Source organism: Cetorhinus maximus, chromosome 32 (assembly GCF_964194155.1).
Source record: "Cetorhinus maximus chromosome 32, sCetMax3.hap1.1, whole genome shotgun sequence".
Classification (NCBI taxonomy): domain Eukaryota; kingdom Metazoa; phylum Chordata; class Chondrichthyes; order Lamniformes; family Cetorhinidae; genus Cetorhinus; species Cetorhinus maximus.
Genome location: NC_135910.1, coordinates 9990117 through 10008679, shown reverse-complemented (window position 1 = coordinate 10008679; position 18563 = coordinate 9990117). Strand labels below are relative to the sequence as shown.

The following is an 18563-nucleotide window of genomic DNA, read 5'->3' as shown; positions in this document are numbered from 1 at the left end:
ACCATCTATTGGATGTTGCTTGAAATATCCAATAGTGCCATTGTCTGTTATCAATTGTTCTATTTCACATTTTGATATGAAAAGCTCTAGCCAAGCTGTCCCAGTACAGCTACAAAATTGGCATCTACCGAGCAATGTGGAAAATCACCCAGATATGTCCTGTACACAAAAACCCAGGACAAATCCAACCAGGCCAATTACTGCCCAATCTGTCTACCCTCGATCATCAGTAATGGAAGGGGGTCATCGACAGTGCTGGCAAGCGGCACTTGCTTAGCAATAACCTGCTCACTGACGCTCAGTTTGGGTTCCGCCAAGGCAACTCAGCTCCTGACCTCATTACAGCCTTGGTTCAAACATTAACAGAAGAGCTGAACTCCAGAGGTGAGGTGAGAGTGACTGCCCTTGACATCAAGTCCACATTTGACCCAAGTGTGGCATCAAGGAGCCCTAGCAAAACTGGAGTCAATGGGAATCAAGTGGAAAACTCTCCACTGGCTTGAGTCATACCTAGCATAAAGGAAAATGGTTGTGGTTGTTGGAGGTCAATCATCTCAGTTCCAGGACATCACTGCAGGAATTCCTCAGGGTGGTGGTCTAGGCCCAACCATCTTCAGCTGCTTCATCAATTACCTTTCTTCCATCATAAGGTCAGAAGTGGGGATGTTCACTGATGATTGCACAATGTTCAACTCACTCGCAACTCCTCAGATACTGAAGCAGTTCCATGTCCAAATTCAGCAAGACCTGGACAATATCCAGCTTGGGCTGACACGTGGCAAGTAACATTTGTGCAACACAAGTGCCAGGCAATGACCATCTCCAACAAGAGAGAATCTAACCATCGCCCCTTGACATTCAATGGCATTACCATCACTGAATCCCCCACTGTCAATATTCTGAAGGTTACCATTGACCAGAAACTGATTTGGACTAGCCATGTAAAAACTGTGGCTACAAGAGCAGGTCAGAGGCTAGGAATCCTGTGGCAAGTAACTCACCTCCTGACTCCCCAAAACCTGTCCATCTATCTATAAGGCACAAGTCAGGAATGTGATGGAATACTTGCCTGGATGAGTGCAGCTCCAACAACACTCCAGGACAAAGCAGCCCATTTGATCGGCACCTCATCCACAAATGTTCACTCCCTCCACCACTGATGCACAGTGGGAACAGTGTGTACCATCTACAAGATGCACTGCAGGAAATCACCAAGCCTCCTCAGACTGCACCTTCCAGACCCACGACCACTACCATCTAGAAGGGCAAGGGCAGCAGATGCATGGGAACCTCTGGAAGTTCCCCTCCAAGCCACTCATCATCCTGGCTTTGAAATATATCACTGTTCCTTCACTGTCGCTGGGCACTGTCCTGGCACTCCCTACCTAACAGCACTATGGGTGTACCTACACCACATGGACTGCAGTGGTTCAAGAAGGTAGCTCACCGCCACCTTACGCTGGCCTAACCAGTGACACCCACATCCCATGAATGAATTAAAGAAAAAAAATAAGAGCTTTGGAGATTTCCCATAACTTGGGACCAGTCACAGATTAAATATAAAAAATGGTAAGGGTTTGCGAACTGACTCCGGTTGTGTGTGTCTCGCTAATTTTTCCAGCTTGAAAAGTTGCTGTTAACAACTATTGTTTCCAGTTTTTGAGCTGCTTTTGTGTCCAGCACCATACTTTGTCTCATTATTTTAGTCACAAAAGCAGAATGAATGTCGAGCTTTTACAAAGAAAAACTTGAAATCTATTTCCTTTGGTGGGGAACTTGAAAACAAGAGACACAAATTTAAAATTTGAGCTAGGAGGTTGATGGGTGATGATGTCAGAAGCACTTGTTCACAGAAAGGGTAGTGGGAAAGCTGCTGAGGCTTGGGGTGGGGGTACAGTGGAATGGGGAGGTCAATTAAAACTCAAACCTGAGACTGATCATTTTCACAAAGGGTATTAAGGGTCATGGAATTAAGGCAAAGAGGAGAGTTGAGATATTAGATCAGACATGATGTGATTAAATGGAGGAACAGGCTTGAAGGGCTACATGGCGTACCCCTATTTCTGCAATACTGTCAACATAGCGTCAAAATTATTGAGTGTTTCCAGTCAAACTTCTATTTTGAACTCGAACACTTGTGGTACATGAGGAGGAAAATGATTTGGGCATGGAATAAACTGATGAGAGGCTTCAAACAGGAAAGGAGGGGGACATTTAACCTGTGGCATGGCTGAATTTCCTAAAACAATGAAATCGCTAAAGAATGAAATAGATATATCAGTAGCAAGTGGAGAATTGACATTAGAATGTCATACAGTTGTTCCAAAATAACTTCCGAATTGAAACAGTATACCAAACATTCAGATACATCATTTAAAGCTGCTACCCTACTGTGGCAGATTTGTAGGACATGCTTTTACATCACAGTACAATCTCTGCTGCAGTGAGAGACCACCCCTCTCTTCAGCACTTGGGGGAGTTGAGGAGAGAGGCAGGCCATACACAGTCATATTCCACAACCCTATGCAAGCTATGTTTATGAAGCAGCAGTAGCTCAGCTATTATCCCCTTAGGTCAGGATGTATTGCGCAACGTAGGGAGGCACTAGATGGAAAAGTAACCGAGATTGCCATTGAGTTGCATCATCCAAGAGGCTCCAATCTTCTGTGAGGATTAACTAATGCAAAGGTGAGACTATATAGACCAAGGATGACATTAAATTGGGGGGCAACAGGGATGACTGGAGAGCTGATGGTTGATACTGAAGTGGACTCTGCAACAAATTACAGAAGGATATTAATAAACTTGCAGAATGAGTAAATAATTACCTAATGAAGTTCCACAGATAAATGTGAGGTAGCACATTTTGGTGGGTAGAATAGGAAGACACTTATTGCATAGAAAATACAAGTCTAGGTGGAGTAGAGGAACAAGTACAAATACATCAAATACGAAAAGATTCAAAGGGACTTGGGATCCGGAACACAGATCATTAAAGTGTCATGAACAGGTATAAAAAATAAATCAAGGCTAGTGAAATGTTTGTCTTTATATCTAGAGGAATAGAATACAAAGTAGTAGAAGTCATGGTACAGCTACAAACCAAGGACTAGACTTTATTTCTAAAGAGTTAGAATTGAAAAGTAGGGAATTTGTGCCAAAGCTGTATTAAACCTTGGTTAGACTGCACTTAAGAGTACTGCATGCAGTTCTGGTCACGATATTATAAAAAGGATATGGAGGCACTGGAGAGGGTGCAGAGAAGATTTACAAAGATAATACTTGGAACGCATGGGTATACCTATCAGGAGGGAACAGGTTAGCTCAGTTGGCCTGACAGCTATCGTGTGGATGAGATTAATGGCAACAGCACAGGGTTTGATCCCTGTTTTAGCTGAGGTAGACTCAGGGCCTGCACCCTCACTACCCGTAGTAAAAAATTAAGGGCACTTTGCTGCGGTTCGGCGACTAATTGCCAAGGACCTTCCTGTGGGCAGAGAACTGAAGAAGAAGAGGACACATCAGGAAAGAACTGATAGGCTGGGTCACTTTTTCTTTTGGTAAAGAAAGGCCAATGGGTGACCTAATAAAGGTTTTTAAAATTTGATCGTGTGGATACAGAGAGAATGTCTCCTCTTGTGAGAAAGAGCATAACTAGAGGCCATCAATATAAGAGAGTCCCCAAGAAATAGGGAATTCAGAAGAAAATTCTTCAATCAGAGAGTGGTGAGCATGTGGAACTCACTATCACAGAGAGTGGCTGAAGCTGGACAAGGATATGTGGGAGAAGGGATTGGATGGTTACAGTGATGGATGAGGAAAAATAAGAAACTCGAGTGGAGCATAAACTCCAGCATAGACTGGTTGGGCCGAATGGCCTGTTTCTGTGCCCTATATCTGATGCGGTCCTATATATGTAAGGTATACAAGCAAACCATCAGAATCCACTTGGGTTCCCTTATTGTACCTGGATAGGACATCATTTGTCTGCACAGTAGCAGACTTTACAACCAAGTCATTTAATAACTTATGACACTTGGCTAAAGAACCAAAGGGAAATGGCAACAATTTGCTGTTAATTAGTGCCTATAATGTAGCAAAACATTGCGACATGCTTCAGAGGAGACCTATCAAACAAAATTCGACACTGAGCCACAAATTGGGCCAAATTACCAAAAGCTTGGTCAAAGGGGCAAGTTTTAAGGAGCTCCTTAAAGGATGAAAGTGAAGTGGAAAGTTGTAAGGAGGGAATTCCTGAGCTTAGAGTCTTGCGGCTGAAGGAATAGCTGCCAATGGTGGAACGATTAAAATCAGGGATGTTCAAGAGGCTACGCTAAGAGGCGTGCTGATATCTTGGAGGATTGTAGCACTGGAGAAGGCTATTGATAGTGAGGGGTGAGATTATGGAGAGGAATTTTAACAATCAGGCCAATGTAGGTTAGTGAGCACAGGGATTTTGTTTTATGCAGCAAGTTGCTGTGATCTGGAACACACACTGTTCTGCAAGGAAGCTGAAAGTAGATATTGTAGCTTTCAAAATCACAGAATTGTCACAGCCCAGAAGGAAGCTATTCAGCCCATTGTGTCTGCACCAGCTCTCCGATTGAGCAGTTCCCTCAGTGCCATTCTCCCGCCTTTTCCCCGTAACCCTGCACATTCTTCCTTTTCAGATAACAGTCTAATTCCCTTTTGAATGCTTCAATTGAACCTGCCTCCACCTCTCAGGCAGTGCATTCCAGACCCTACCCAATCACTGCATGAAAAAAAATTTCCTCAGGTTGCTTTTGCCTCTTTTACTAATCGCTTCAAATCTGTGTCCCCTCATTCTCGATCTTTTCATGAGTAGGAACAGTTTCTCCCTATCTACTCTGTCCAGACCCCTCAAGATTTTAATACCTCTCTCAAATCTCCTCTCAGCCTCCTTTTCTCCAAGGAAAACAATCCTAGCTTCTCCAATCTATCTTCATAGCTTAAGTTCCTCATCCCTGGATTAACATAACATAGAATCTTACAGTGTGTAAAATAATATAATCATTATAACATTGTATCTTAAATAATATAAAGTAACATCAAAATATATAATTAAAACAATATAACACCAAAATGATATATAATATCAGAATAATATCAAAATAATATAAATAAAATGTTGTGTTTCCACATTCGCTGCCCTGTTAAGGACAGTGGGTGGACTCTATGCAGCCAACCCCATCTCTGGAGTCTTGTCAGATCCATACGGTAGAGGTAGGTGCTGCAGGCAGGTCTAAGAATGGGAGGACACCTCAAGATGGATGGGTGAAAATAACTGAATATTTTAGAGAGGAGAGGAGGCAGCAGATTCCATGGAATGGAGAGGGAATAGTTTGGGTCGGTGTGGGGGAGTTGGTAACTGCCTTTCCTACCTGTGGTTCCGCAGTGGTGCGTGGAGCATCCTACTTCGATGACCCCCCCGCCCCCCCGGGCTCTGCCTACACAGAACTGTTGGCCTGCATATGCTTCGGGAAGCCACTTCAATGGTGACCAAATGCAAGCGAGGCTGAAATGTTGCCCCTAATTGGGGTCTCATTTATTTAAATTGGTTGCCCACCTCCATAAAGCAAGCACCAACTCGCATCCTGGCCCGCCCCTGGAAACTTCCATGGCGCCCGGAATTCCTGATGTGGCTTGTCAAACTTTTCTTGTCAGCTCTGCCTCCATCCCCATCTCCATGGGGATGGGAAAATTCTGCCCAATGTTACATCAACGAGACATTGATTGATACTATTTAAAATACAATTTAGCATTAATGTGATATTGTTTAATATTATTTAAGATACAATTTAAGTATTGCTGGGTTATGGGGGTTGAGCAGGAGTGGGACTAATTGGATAACTCTTTCAAAATGTCACAAGAAATAGCAGGAGTAGACCACTCAGCCCATCGAGCCTCCTCCGTCATTCAATACAATCATGGTTCATCTTGGGCTTCGACTCCATTTTTCCCGCCCGCTCCTCATATCCCTTCATTCCCTGAGAGACCAAAAATCTGTCCATCCCAGCCTGAAATGTATTCAACGATCGAGCATCCACAACCCTCTGGGGTAGAGAATTCCAAAGATTCACAACCCTTTGAGTGAAGTAATCTCTCTTCTAAATTTCAGTCCTAAATGATTGGCCTCTTATCCTGAGACTGTGCCCCCATACTTTAGATTCCCAACCAGTGGAAACAATCTCTCTGTGTCTACCCTATCAAGCCTATTCAGAATTTTGTATGAAAATCACCTCTCGTTCTTCTAAACTCTCATCACAGGGACCAATCCAGTGAACCTCTGCTGTCCTGCCTCCAATGCAAATATATCCTTCCTTAAATTATGGACACAGTATTCTAGCACAGATTCGATGGGCCGCACGACCTCCTGCGCTGTAAGACTCTATAAACGCAACCACTCACAGGACAGGTGCATTTAATTATTATTCTTTGCTTGAAACACGCGAGAGTTATTTCAGTCGCATTAGCAGACGGTCTAACTTGTCCCTCTTGGTCCCGGAGAACTCTGCAACTTTTTCCTGGCAGCTGTAGAAGTGGAAGGTAGGCATGCAGGTGATGCCCGCAGCCCGGGCCAGATCCTCCGACTCGTCCACGTCCACCTCCACGAAGATGACGTCGTGGTGCTGGTCGGACCGCATCCGGAAGAAGGGCTTGATGTTGGCGCAATTGTTACACCATCGGGCCGCGAAAAAGACCACGACCAGGGTCTCCTCCTCCTCCCGCAGCAACGTCTCGAACTGCTTGCGTGTTTTGATGCGCCTCAGGACCATACCTGCCCCCTCCGGTCCACCGTGTAGTTTGTTCAGGGCGGCCCACATGTCTCACTTTCTGCCCCGCCCCGATAGTGACGCGCGTCCACGTCATGTAAGCGGCACCTCCGACTTGCAGCCCACATCTCCCTCTGGTCAACCGGAAGAACCCAAACGTCAGTGGCCGGGTTCACCCCTCGTCGCAACTCGGTTTGGATGGGAATGAGCCCGGGGTCGGCCGGGTGCGCGAACCTGGTGCCACGACAAACCGGGAGGTTTCATCAATGAATGAAAGTATCGGCTGACCGCAGACCGGAACAAGTCAGAGCCGCCCCAGCTCTGATTGGCTCCACGTTGCCGGTTGACGGCCCAATTGGAACGCGCACTCGCGCTTCTGGTTGCCAAAGCTGCGCTTGACTGGTTGCTGGATTCTTTCCCTTTATGACGTCATGCGAGGAGGCTCATTGGCCAGTTAAGTGTCAAGGTTTGGTCTGGCAGGTGTCATCTGTGGCTCAGTTCATAGCACCCTCGCCTTTGAATCAGAGGGTTGTGGGTTCATGTCCCACTCCCGGAAACCAAGAACTGTGATTGTACTCGAAAGAGTTGCAATCTGTGACTGTTGAAAACTCGAAAGAGTTTCAATCCAGGGTAAACAGGGGATTGAGGCATCTTAGTGTGCTCAAGAAGAATTTAAAGTTAGAATCAAGAGCACTATTAACAAGCTTTGTAAAAACTGTTTGATAACAGCTTTAGAACAGAGGTTTTCCACCCTCGGTGGTTGACAGGGCCCTCAACCGTGTCCGGCCCATCTCCCGCGCATCCGCCCTCACACCATCTTCTCCCTCCCAGAAACACGATAGGATCCCCCTTGTCCTCACTTATCACCCCACCAGCCTCCGCATTCAAAGGATCATTTCCGCCAACTCCAGCATGATGCCACCACTAAACACATCTTCCCTTCACCCACCTGGCAGCATTCCGCAGGGATCGTTCCCTCCATGACACCCTGGTCCACTCCTCCATCACCCCCTACTCCTCAACCCCCTCCCACGGCACCTTCCCATGCAACCGCAGAAGATGCAACACCTGCCCCTTTACTTCCCCTCTCCTCACCGTCCAAGGGCCCAAACACTCCTTTCAAGTGAAGCAGCGCTTCACTTGCACTTCCCTCAACTTAGTCTACTGCATTCGTTGCTCCCAATGCAGTTTCCTTTACATTGAAGAGACCAAACACAGACTGGGTGACCGCTTTGCAGAACACCTTCGTTCTGTCCACAAGCATTACCCAGACCTCCCTGTTGCTTGCCATTTCAACACTCCACCCTGCTCTCATGCCCACATGTCCGTCCTTGGCTTGCTGCATTGTTCCAGTGAAGCTCAACGCAAACTGGAGGAACAGCACCTCATCTTCTGACTAGGCACTTTACAGCCTTCCGGACTGAATACTGAGTTCAACAATTTTAGATCATGAACTCTCTCCTCCATCCCCACCCCCTTTCCGATTTTCCCCCTCCTTTTTGTTTTTTCCAATAATTTATATAGATTTTTCTTTTCTCACCTATTTCCATTATTTTTAAATGTATTTCCATCCATTGTTTTATCTCTACCTTTTAGCCTTTTTTGATTCCTTCACCCCAGCCCACCCCCACTAGGGCTATCTGTATCTTGCTTGTCCTGCTTTCTACCCTTAATTAGCACATTCCTTTAAATAATATCACCACCTTCAACACCTCTTTGTCCTTTTGTCTGTGACATCTTTTGCTTATCTCCACCTATCACTGGCCCTCCATCCAGCTCTTCTTGTTCCACCCCCACCCCCCACCACCCCCCCAACCCAAACCAGCTTATATTTCACCCCTTTTCTAATTTTCCTCAGTTCTGTCGAAGAGTCATGCAGACTCGAAACGTTAACTGTGCTCCTCTCCACAGATGCTGCCAGACCTGCTGAGTTTTTCCAGGTATTTTTGTTTTTGTTTTGGATTTCCAGCATCCGCAGTTTTTTTGCTTTTATCTTAGAACAGAGGTTTGTCTGCAGGAGTTTCAGGTTTGGGCGACTTTTTACATGTTGGATATAATGACTTGCTTTACAATAGTGACCGTACATCAAAAAGTAGTGACACCCTGAGGTCTTGAAAGGCACTTTATAAACGTATAACTGTATAAATTTCTCTCTGGATGGGACAAGCAGTAGAAATATTCTCCGCAAATAATTGGACGGACGTAATCCCTGATAAAGAAAAAGGACAAGGTAATATTTTCGGTGTAAACCCTTGGCCAGAACCGCAAAAATTAAAACTGTTGCTTTATAGAGCTAAACAGAACAGCAAGTATCAGGATGGCTGACCTGAGTCACAAAAGGTTTACATGTTCTTTTCAAAAGCCAGGAAGAGGTCAAAACTGGGTGGATGACATCGGATCATCCCAATAAATCAAAAGGCTCATCTAAAAAGAACGAGGTGAGGGTGAAAGGCACGAGAGAGTTGCACAGCGGAAATAAAACAACTATAGACAAATAAAATAGGAAATTGGAAGAGTAAGAAAGAAAATGGAAGAATGTAAAACTGCACATCAGTACTTGAATGAGAAAAGACAGGTCAACTGTGCTCTCACACAGTCCGAATAAAAATGTTGATTCGCTTTTCCCCACCCCTTCCCAGATTCCAATAAACCCACCGTGCTTCCCAGCACCTTCTCACTCTGATTTTTAAAAAAGGATTCACTCAGGTCAGTGTTCAATCCAGTGGAATGCAGACTGCAGGAAGATGAGACAGTATTCTTGAAGCTTGCTTTGGAGTTTTTAAAAATTCCATCTTGGGATGTGGGCATCACTGACAAGGTTGGCATTTATTTCCCATCTCCCATTCACAGTATCGCAGAATGTTACAGCGCGGAAGGATGCTATTCGGCCCATCTTGTCTGCCCTGAGGAGGTGGGACTGGGAATTAATACAACAGAGTAGCTGTCAACCACCTAAGACAGCAGCTAAGAGTTAAACACATGGATGTGAGACTAGAGTCACATATAGGCTGGACTGGGCAAAGCTTCCTTTCCTAAGGGACAATATGGAAACTGTTTCTTTTCACAACAATACAACAGCTGCATAGTCACCATAACAGACCAGTTTTTTGTGTCTTCCAGTTTTTTCCTCCTCAAGCTGAATTCCAACTCTCAAACTGCCATGACGATCTTTGAACTCAGATTCTCCAGGATATCAGTCCAGGGCAATGGATTACTGTTTCAGTGACATAATCACTATGCTGTTGCATTCATTACTGGCTTGAATACTGTAGGAGGCCAAAAGGTGGAAAGAGGTAGAAGATAAAATTAAAGTAGCACAGTGGTGACATAGAGTCCTAACAGCACAGAAAGCAGCCTTTCAGTCCAAGTCAATTCTGGCTCTCTGCAGAGCAATCCAGTCAGTCCCATTCCCCTGCTCTATCCCCATAGCCCTGCAAGTTTATTTCACTCAAGTGCCCCTCCAAACTCACTAACTTTGACAGCATCTTCCAAAACTGCAGCCTGTACAAGCTAGAAGAAGTGCAGCAGATGCATGGGAACACCACTATCTGCAAGTTCTAAAATCCTGGAACTCCCTCCCTAACAGCACTGTGGGAGTACCTACATCACATGGGCTGCAGCGGTTCAAGGAGGCAGCTAACCACCACCTTCTCAAGGGCAATTAGGGATGGGCAATAAATGCTGGCCCAGCCAGCGGAGCCCACATCCCCTGAAATCATTGATTTTCTCCATTTCCACCACCCTCATAGCAACAAGTTCCAGGTCATTACCACTTGCTACATAATAACTTTCTTCCTCGCATTCCCCCCACGTCTCTTCCCAAAGCCTTAAATCTGTGTACCCTAACTTGCACCATCAGCTAATGGGAATAGCTTTCCTTTATCAACCTTATCTCCTAATCACACTTGCAGGCAGAGCGTGCTCAGCCAGTCACCCCGTCTGCTTTTGGTCTCCTGCTGAGGAATAAATTCAGTATCCTCGATTTAAGGAAGTGCATGTAAGTTGCTGTCTTTTACACACAGGGTGCTTGAGACCCTTGACAATGGGTCAGGGAAGAGGAGAATGAACAGATTTTCCATCTATTGTGCTCACATGGGAGAGTGGCACTGGAAGTCACAGTAGCGCAAAAATAAACCCCAAAGAAAGGAGGGGATGATTCACTTGTGGTGGAATCTTATTGTAGCTAACAAATAAACAGCTTGCTTTTATATAGCGCATTTAACATATTAAAACTCCCCATGGTTTCATAGGAGCATAATGAGACAAAGATTGACACCAAACCAAAGGTGATATTAGGAAGGATAATTAAAAAGCTTAATTAAAAGGGGTTTTAATGGAGTTTCAAAGCAAGAGAGATTATGCAGAGAGGTTTAGGGAGGGAATTCCACAGCATTGGGCCAGGTGACTAAAAGCACTGCTATAAATTCTGGAGTGAAGGAAACAGAGCTGTTGGAGGACAGTTATAGGGACACATAAGGCTACAGAGATAGGGAGGGGGTAAGACAATGAATGAATTGATTTAAACACAAGAAGCGTTGGTGGATCAACACAGGGGTTTTAGGTGAGGGAGACTTATGCAATAGGATATGGGCAACTTTAGGTGAATTCAAGTTTATAGAGGGTGGAAGATGGGAGGCCAGCAAGGAGAGCAATGGATATAGTCAGGCTTGGGGATAACAAAATCATCAATCGGGCTGCCCTTCCTCTCCCAATTTTCAAAACAATTACAGGTTGAATATCCTTTATCCATACATCTGAACACATCCAAAAACCGAACATGTTTTTGAACGGCTGTACAGTTAATTTGTATGTTAATAAAGCAATGTAATATTACACTACAGGTGTAATAAGTGTTAACAGGCAATGAGTAGGGTGTGTAGAGTTGGCAAATGGAGAAACAACCTAGTATTTGTGACTATAGCTAGCCTAGGCTTAGGCTATTCGGCATAGGCTTAACATATATAGATCTGAAAACCGAAAATATCTGAATACTGAAATGCAATCAGCCACAAGGGTTTCGGACAAAGGATACTCAACCTGTATTAGTCCTTATAATTTCCATAACTTAGTAAATTCAGTCAAGCTTTAATTTTTGTCAGTCTGGATTTAATCAGTAATACTTTGGAAAGGAACAGATAAAGAGTATTTAATAATAAACCCATACAAATGTCTCAAAGTATAAAACAAAAAGGGTCACAGAATCCTCTCCTTCAAAAATTTGGTACAATGTACATGTTGCAGATGATTGATGATCCCCATCAATATGAAACAGTTTACTCCCTGTGCTATAAGGGCAAAGTGTATGTGAGATATTTGAATCTCAGTATCTGATGACTCTGGGTTTATGGGGTTTAACAGTATTTTTGTATCCAAGGTAAGGGGTGGAGATTCAGACTTAACTCAATTGAAGCTTAAATATCAACTTTCTGTGCTTGCTGATATACATTGGTTTCGGTTTACCATAGCTTCAAATTTAAAATTCTCATCCTTGTTTTTAAATCCCTGCATAGCCTCCTTTCTCCCTATCTCTATAACTTCCTCCAGCCTTACCACACTTAGATATCTCTACACTCCTCTTGTGCATCCCTGATTTCCTTCAACCAACTTTTGGCAGTCTTGACTTCTCCTTCTAGGGCCTAAGCTCTGGAATTCCTTCCCTAAACCTCTCCGTCTTAGAGGTGCACCTTTGCCACTGGTTTTCAAATTAGAGTTTGTCGTTCCTAAGTGAGATTGGCCAGGAAATACTGCAATTAATGTCAGTGTGGAATATGTGATAATGTATTGGGTAGAAAAGCCATTTTTCCTGAATAACATGCTACATCCATAATTAATGTGTTCTTCAAGACATGTCACATCCAGAACCAGGGAGCTGGAACAGTTGTGCTTTATTTGAGTTTCTAGCCTGTGATGTGTCCACCAGCCCCACTTCCTCCCTATTCACGTGCAATTCTGCATTGTTGGAGGTGCCGTCTTTCAGACGAGTCATTAATCAGGGTATCTGTCAACTAGTTCCACTGCATTGAGTTCATCAAATACAGCGTCAGCCTTGGTTCAGTGATAGCAATCTCATTTGAGTCAGAAAGTCATGGGTTCATGCCTCACTCCAGATACTTGAGCACACAATGGACGCAGCTACTTCAGTGCAGTACTGAGGAGTGCTGCATCGTCAGGGGGGCCAATCTTTCAGATAAGATGTTAACCCCCTCAGGTGGACATAAAAGAGCCCATAACACGATTTCAAAGAAGAGTAGGAGAGTTCTCCCTGGTGTTCTGGCCAATACTTATTGTCCAATCAGCATCACTTTTCCTAAAGTGTGTGTGAGAGGGGAGAATGTGAGTGAGAAAATGTGTGTGTGTTTGTGTCTGTCTGTCTCACTCCCAGTCTCAGGGTTCTCATTCACCTCACCCTAAACACCAACAAGCACTCTCACAGTGGGTGAAGGTGGGTGAGTGAGCACCCTGAGACTGGGAGTGAGCTGGACACACACCCTCTCACATGCTAATGCTCATTTTTATTTATTACTCATTTTAAAAAAATTATCAATTTATTGCTTTGATATTTTTTTTGTTCAGCAAGTTGTGAAAGATGCTACATTAATACAAGATCTTTCTTTTACCACCAGCAACAGATTAACTGGTCACTGTGTAAATCATTTCCACTGTGATCATCTCTACTGCGAGAAAGGCTACAGGAACAGCCAGTCTGACCTGGTGAGAGAGATGAGCAAAAGGCAATAGTCACTGTCTCACATAAAGAACCAAGCCATAACCATCACTCTAATAAATTGGTCTTTTTTAAAAACATATTATTGCTTATGATATTCCTAAAAATAAAGCTGGCAGGCCTAACTGAATAGTGCATCACACAGTACAAATCTTTTTCCTTTAATAAAACAAAGGGAAACCTATAAACTCAGCAGCTTTAAAAGAACTATCCATTTGGTCCCATTCTTTCCCCATAATCCTGCAAATTTTTCCTTTTCAAGTATATATCTAATCTCCCTTTGAAAATTACTATTGCATCTACTTTCAGGCAATGCATTCCAGATCAGAACAACTCTCTGCATAAAAATATCTCATCTTCCTTCTGTTTCTTTTGTCAACGACCTATGTCAACAACAATTATAATTTGTATAACAGGTTCCCAACCCTCCTGCCGGTGGAAAGTTTCCCGTTTTTTTACGCTATCAAAATCCCCTTGTAATTCCGAGCGCCTCTATCAACTCTTCCCTTAACCTTCAAAGGAGAACAATGCAGGCTTTTCTAGTCTTTACACATTATTGATATTCAATACTCATTGGCAAATACAACATATTCCTTGCTGAATCTGAACCTTTTCAGGGAAATCCCGGGGATGTAAACCACAAATAGGCTGGAAATAAAATCTCCATACAGGCTCTCATTTACATACGTTTTTAATTACAAAAATTCTGACATGGCTGCGACTGGTTTGATGTATGTGTTGGCCTGAATGTATCAGCCATAAACTACACTCTAATTTACAATAACACCAACCTGGCACCTTGTATAAATGTTTTAACACTACTCACTGTAAATTAAACACCCAACATCTTCTTTTACAAACAGCCACCAATAAACTGCTGTGGGTCTGTAAAGTGACAGTTAGTTCCATCTCTCTGTTAACAGACTGCTGCTTTTTTTTTTGCTGTGGATTGATGTGAGAGTTACTAGTCCTCCTTTCAAAACATGCAAGGGATATGTTAAAGTTTTTTTGTGAAAAGGTTAAATTTTAAATACGCAAATTTACTTCTGAGCAGATAAAAACTACCTGGCTCAGAGACTAAGATATCCTTGTATGCCGATCAGAGAAAGTTGCCCCGTAGGTACAACAAGCAATTTGGAAGGTAAATGGTACGTTTGCCTTTATTAAAAAGGGATTAGAATTAAAGAGCAAAGAAATTTTACTGCAATTATTGGTCCTTCGTGAAACAATACCTGGAATACTGCATACAGTTGCCATACCTAAGGAAGGATATACTGGTCTTGGAGGGAGTTCACTATACTGATTCCTGGAATGAAGGGATTGTCTTATGAGGAGAGACTGAGTTTAGAAGGAAGCGAAGTTATCTCAATGAATCATATGTAATTCTTAAAAACCTTGACAGGAAGAATGTTTCCCCTGGATGGGGAGTCTAGAACTAGGGGGGTCACAGTTTCAGAGTAAGAGGTCAGCCATTAACGACTAAGATGAAAACAAATTCTTCACTCAAAGGGTTCTGAACTATTGGAATTCTCTACTGCAGCAAGCTACGGATTCTTAGTTGTTGAGTATATTTAAATCGGAGGTCGACAAAATTTTGGCTCCTAAGGGAATTAAGGGATATGGGGATAGCGGGAAGACGGAGTTGACTTAGAAGATCAACCAATGAATGGTGGAGGACCAAATGGCCATATATCTTACATTCTTATATGTTGTAGGTGTAGAGTGCTGTATTTAGGCTAGACCTTGAAAACTGTGTCCAGTGCCAGTCAGCATGGCACAGAGGAGGATCCAGACTCTGGCAATGGTGGAGAGAAGGACCACAAAGCTGATTTCTAGAGTCAAAATAATAAGGAAAACTCTTTCAGTACTAAAAGGAGGCAAAGGAGAGAGGTCCTTATAGGGATACTGAAAATATATATTTTTTAAAAACCGTAATCTGGAGCAATTTTACAAGTTAAATCACAAGTTGGCTAAAGGTGAGTCCAAGACTGAGAACAGGAAACATTTTGTCACTTGGAGTGATTGCTATCCAGAATGGATACCTGGAAAGATGGTGAGGCAGAAACTTGGAGATCGCTGCTGTGGAACTTAGATGTATATGGAAAAGAGGATAATGGTGTTTTCTACTGCAATAAGGTAGATGGGTACAGTTGTTTCCTTCATTACTGAGTCTGGTCCCATTAGGCATCATCCTGCCTGCGGTCTATAAAGAGTTTCTCCTTTTTCAATTAGCAGGCCTTTATGATAGATGAAGGCACGGAACAAATCAGCCACAATGTAACTGAATGGCAGAACAGCCTTGAGGGGCTTTTCCTATTTTCAGAAGAAACATGTTGACAAAGAAACTAGATCAAAGATCAGTCGCATACTTGGGTCAGCACTTGATAATGAATGAATAAAACGGCGGAGCTTCCCCGATAATGCGATAAAGACACTACCTTAACCATACAGTTAAGAATGAGCCTGCTCAATTCCAGGGCGTTTGTGGGGAAGCTACAATTAGCCTTATAACCATGGGCTAAAGAGAAAAATCAGTAAGGGGTTCGTACTCCTGCTGACTGCTATCCATTAATCCCTGCTGGATAAGCGTGTGGATGTCAGGTGAGGGCAGAATTATGACATTCCACAAGTGAAATGCCTCACCAACTCACACATCAAGGATGGTGACTTGCGCAGGTTTCTGAATACCTACCAGTTCCTGGGGAAATTGTACACCTTCAAGGGGCAATGTTTTCAGGAGAAAATTAGGACAGCATGAAGGAAGGGGCTGAGAGTACCACCTCACCACACATTTTCACCTCAGAATTTCTTTGTCCTGCACTCTACTGGACTAATCTGAGCCATGAATGGTTCCAAAATTTCATATTTCATGCTCCTCTTCCTATTTCCTTTGTTCCTACTTGTTAGCTAAATATCAGACTATTAAGATACTTATTTGGAGTGAGTGGGGATGATGGAACAACATTTTTATTCTAAATCCAAAGATTACAAATCACCAGGCAACATTGATACTTAGGCAGATACAAGCTTAGATTACATTTCAAAAATAAATTAATAATGAGAGGAAAGCACTTGCATTTATATAGCACCTTTCACATCAAGCACTTAACAGCCAATGGAGTACTTTTGAAGTGCATCCAATGTAGGAAACATGACAACCAATTTACTCACTGCAAGCTCCCATTACGGTAGGGTGATAATGACCGGATAATCTGTTTCATTGATGTTACTTGAGGGATAAATATCAGCCAGGACACAAGGGAGAACTTCCCTACTCCCTTCTTCAAAACAGTGCAATGGGAACTTTCACATCCAAGTCTTGGTTTAGCGTTTAATTGAAAGTCATGGTGTAGCACTGCCTCAGCACTCCACTAGAGTATTAGCCTGGAACTTCTCTGGAATGGGACCAGAACGCACAACCTTCTCATACATAAGAAACAGGACAAAGGGGCAAGAGTGCTACCATTGAACCACAGCCAATATCGTGCAATGGGGCATCCTGAGAACGTGGAAGATACTATATAAATGCTAACTCTTTCTTAATGTGTAATACAAGCTCCACTATAAACCAGTCCTGATCCAAAATACTGGTGTATATGCTTCCCTTTCCAATCCACAGCTTTCTAAAAACCCCATTTGATGCCCATTGCCGTTGTGATTGCCTCTTAACTGCTTTCTGAAATGACCAAGCAAGTTGCATCAAAATCACCATAATTACAGTGTTCAAAAAGACCTCCCACCATCACCTTCCCAGGTCAACTGGGGATGGGCACATAGCAAAAATGAATTTTGAAAATTGCCTCCCTTACTTTCTCTGGCTGTATATTTTTAGTTGCAGTTTTATTTATTCAGAAAATTCAAACTTAAGTTAATTTTTGTTCGTTTGTGTTTCTCTGCCTATTTCTCTTCTTCGTTTTAGCTTTTAACAGGTCCCTCACTGCAGCTCGTCCAAAAGGCGCTCCAACTTCTCCCTCTTGGTCCCCGAGAAATCTCCAATCTTGATCGAGCGCTTGAAGAAGTGGAAGGTGGGCATGCAGGTGATGCCGGCGGACCGGGCCAAGGGCTCCGCGTCGTCCACGTCCACCTCCACGAAGACGACGTTGATCAGCTGCTCGGAGAGGTTGTAGAAGTGCGGCCGGATCATCCGGCAGTTGCTGCACCACTCGGCCGAGTACATGACCACCACAAGCTGCTCGGTCTGGCTCAATAGGTTCTGGAACTGTTTGGCGTCCTCCACGTGTTTTACCACCATCCTGCTTCCTGCTCCGTGCCACCCCCCCACCCACTGGCCCCGCCCTCAACCCGCACCCCATTGTGACGAGGGCCGACGTCAACCTCCCATTGGCTGGTTCTCATTGGCCACTACAGATTGCTACTTTTTTTTTAGTGAATGGGTAAGAAAGGTGGCAGCTCCACTGGCTGCAATGGGGCTGATGGATCAGGCAGGCTTCCCAAGTGGGTTTCACCCTGCTTGCGGTCTCCCCCAATCCGACTCACGCCGCCCCGAGAGGAAAGTGTGGCCGTGAATTTTGCACGGAAAGATCCCACAAACAGCAATCTCATAAATAACCTGTTCTGACGAAAGCTCGTCGACCTAAAACGCTTAATTATGTTTCTTTCTCCACAGGAGGTCAATTCGCAGACTCTGGACCCCAGGGCTTGGCAGCAGTGCCACAAAAAGCCCAATGACCTCTCGCGGGTGGTCACGGTCAGTGAATGCATCTTAACATGACATCTCAAACCCACTACACCACCAACCTCTCACATTACCCAATGCACCGCACCTGATCACTCACCCAGCACCATTTCTGGACATTCGGGACTCCTGTCTTACTCTCCACCTTACCCTTACACACCTACCAATGCTGCCAGCTCCACACCCACCTCTCGCTGCTACCACATGTCTCCAGTTATTCAGCCATGGCAGGCACATCACTTGTGTTACACAATCACTGACATACCTGCCCTTTCTCTTGCAGGTCAAGGTGGCCCACAGCTGGAGGAAGTAGCAAAAAGCTGGCGACAGGAATGCCTGAGTTTCCTGA

At 43.9% G+C, this 18563-nt stretch overlaps 2 pseudogenes; both read right to left on the bottom strand.

Moving 5' to 3' along the window:
- Window positions 1–6362: 6362 nt before the first annotated feature.
- On the bottom strand, window positions 6363–7084 carry LOC144671313 (thioredoxin pseudogene; annotated as a pseudogene).
- A 9015-nt stretch (window positions 7085–16099) lies between these two features.
- On the bottom strand, window positions 16100–17770 carry LOC144671496 (thioredoxin pseudogene; annotated as a pseudogene).
- Between the last annotated feature and the right edge of the window lie 793 nt (window positions 17771–18563).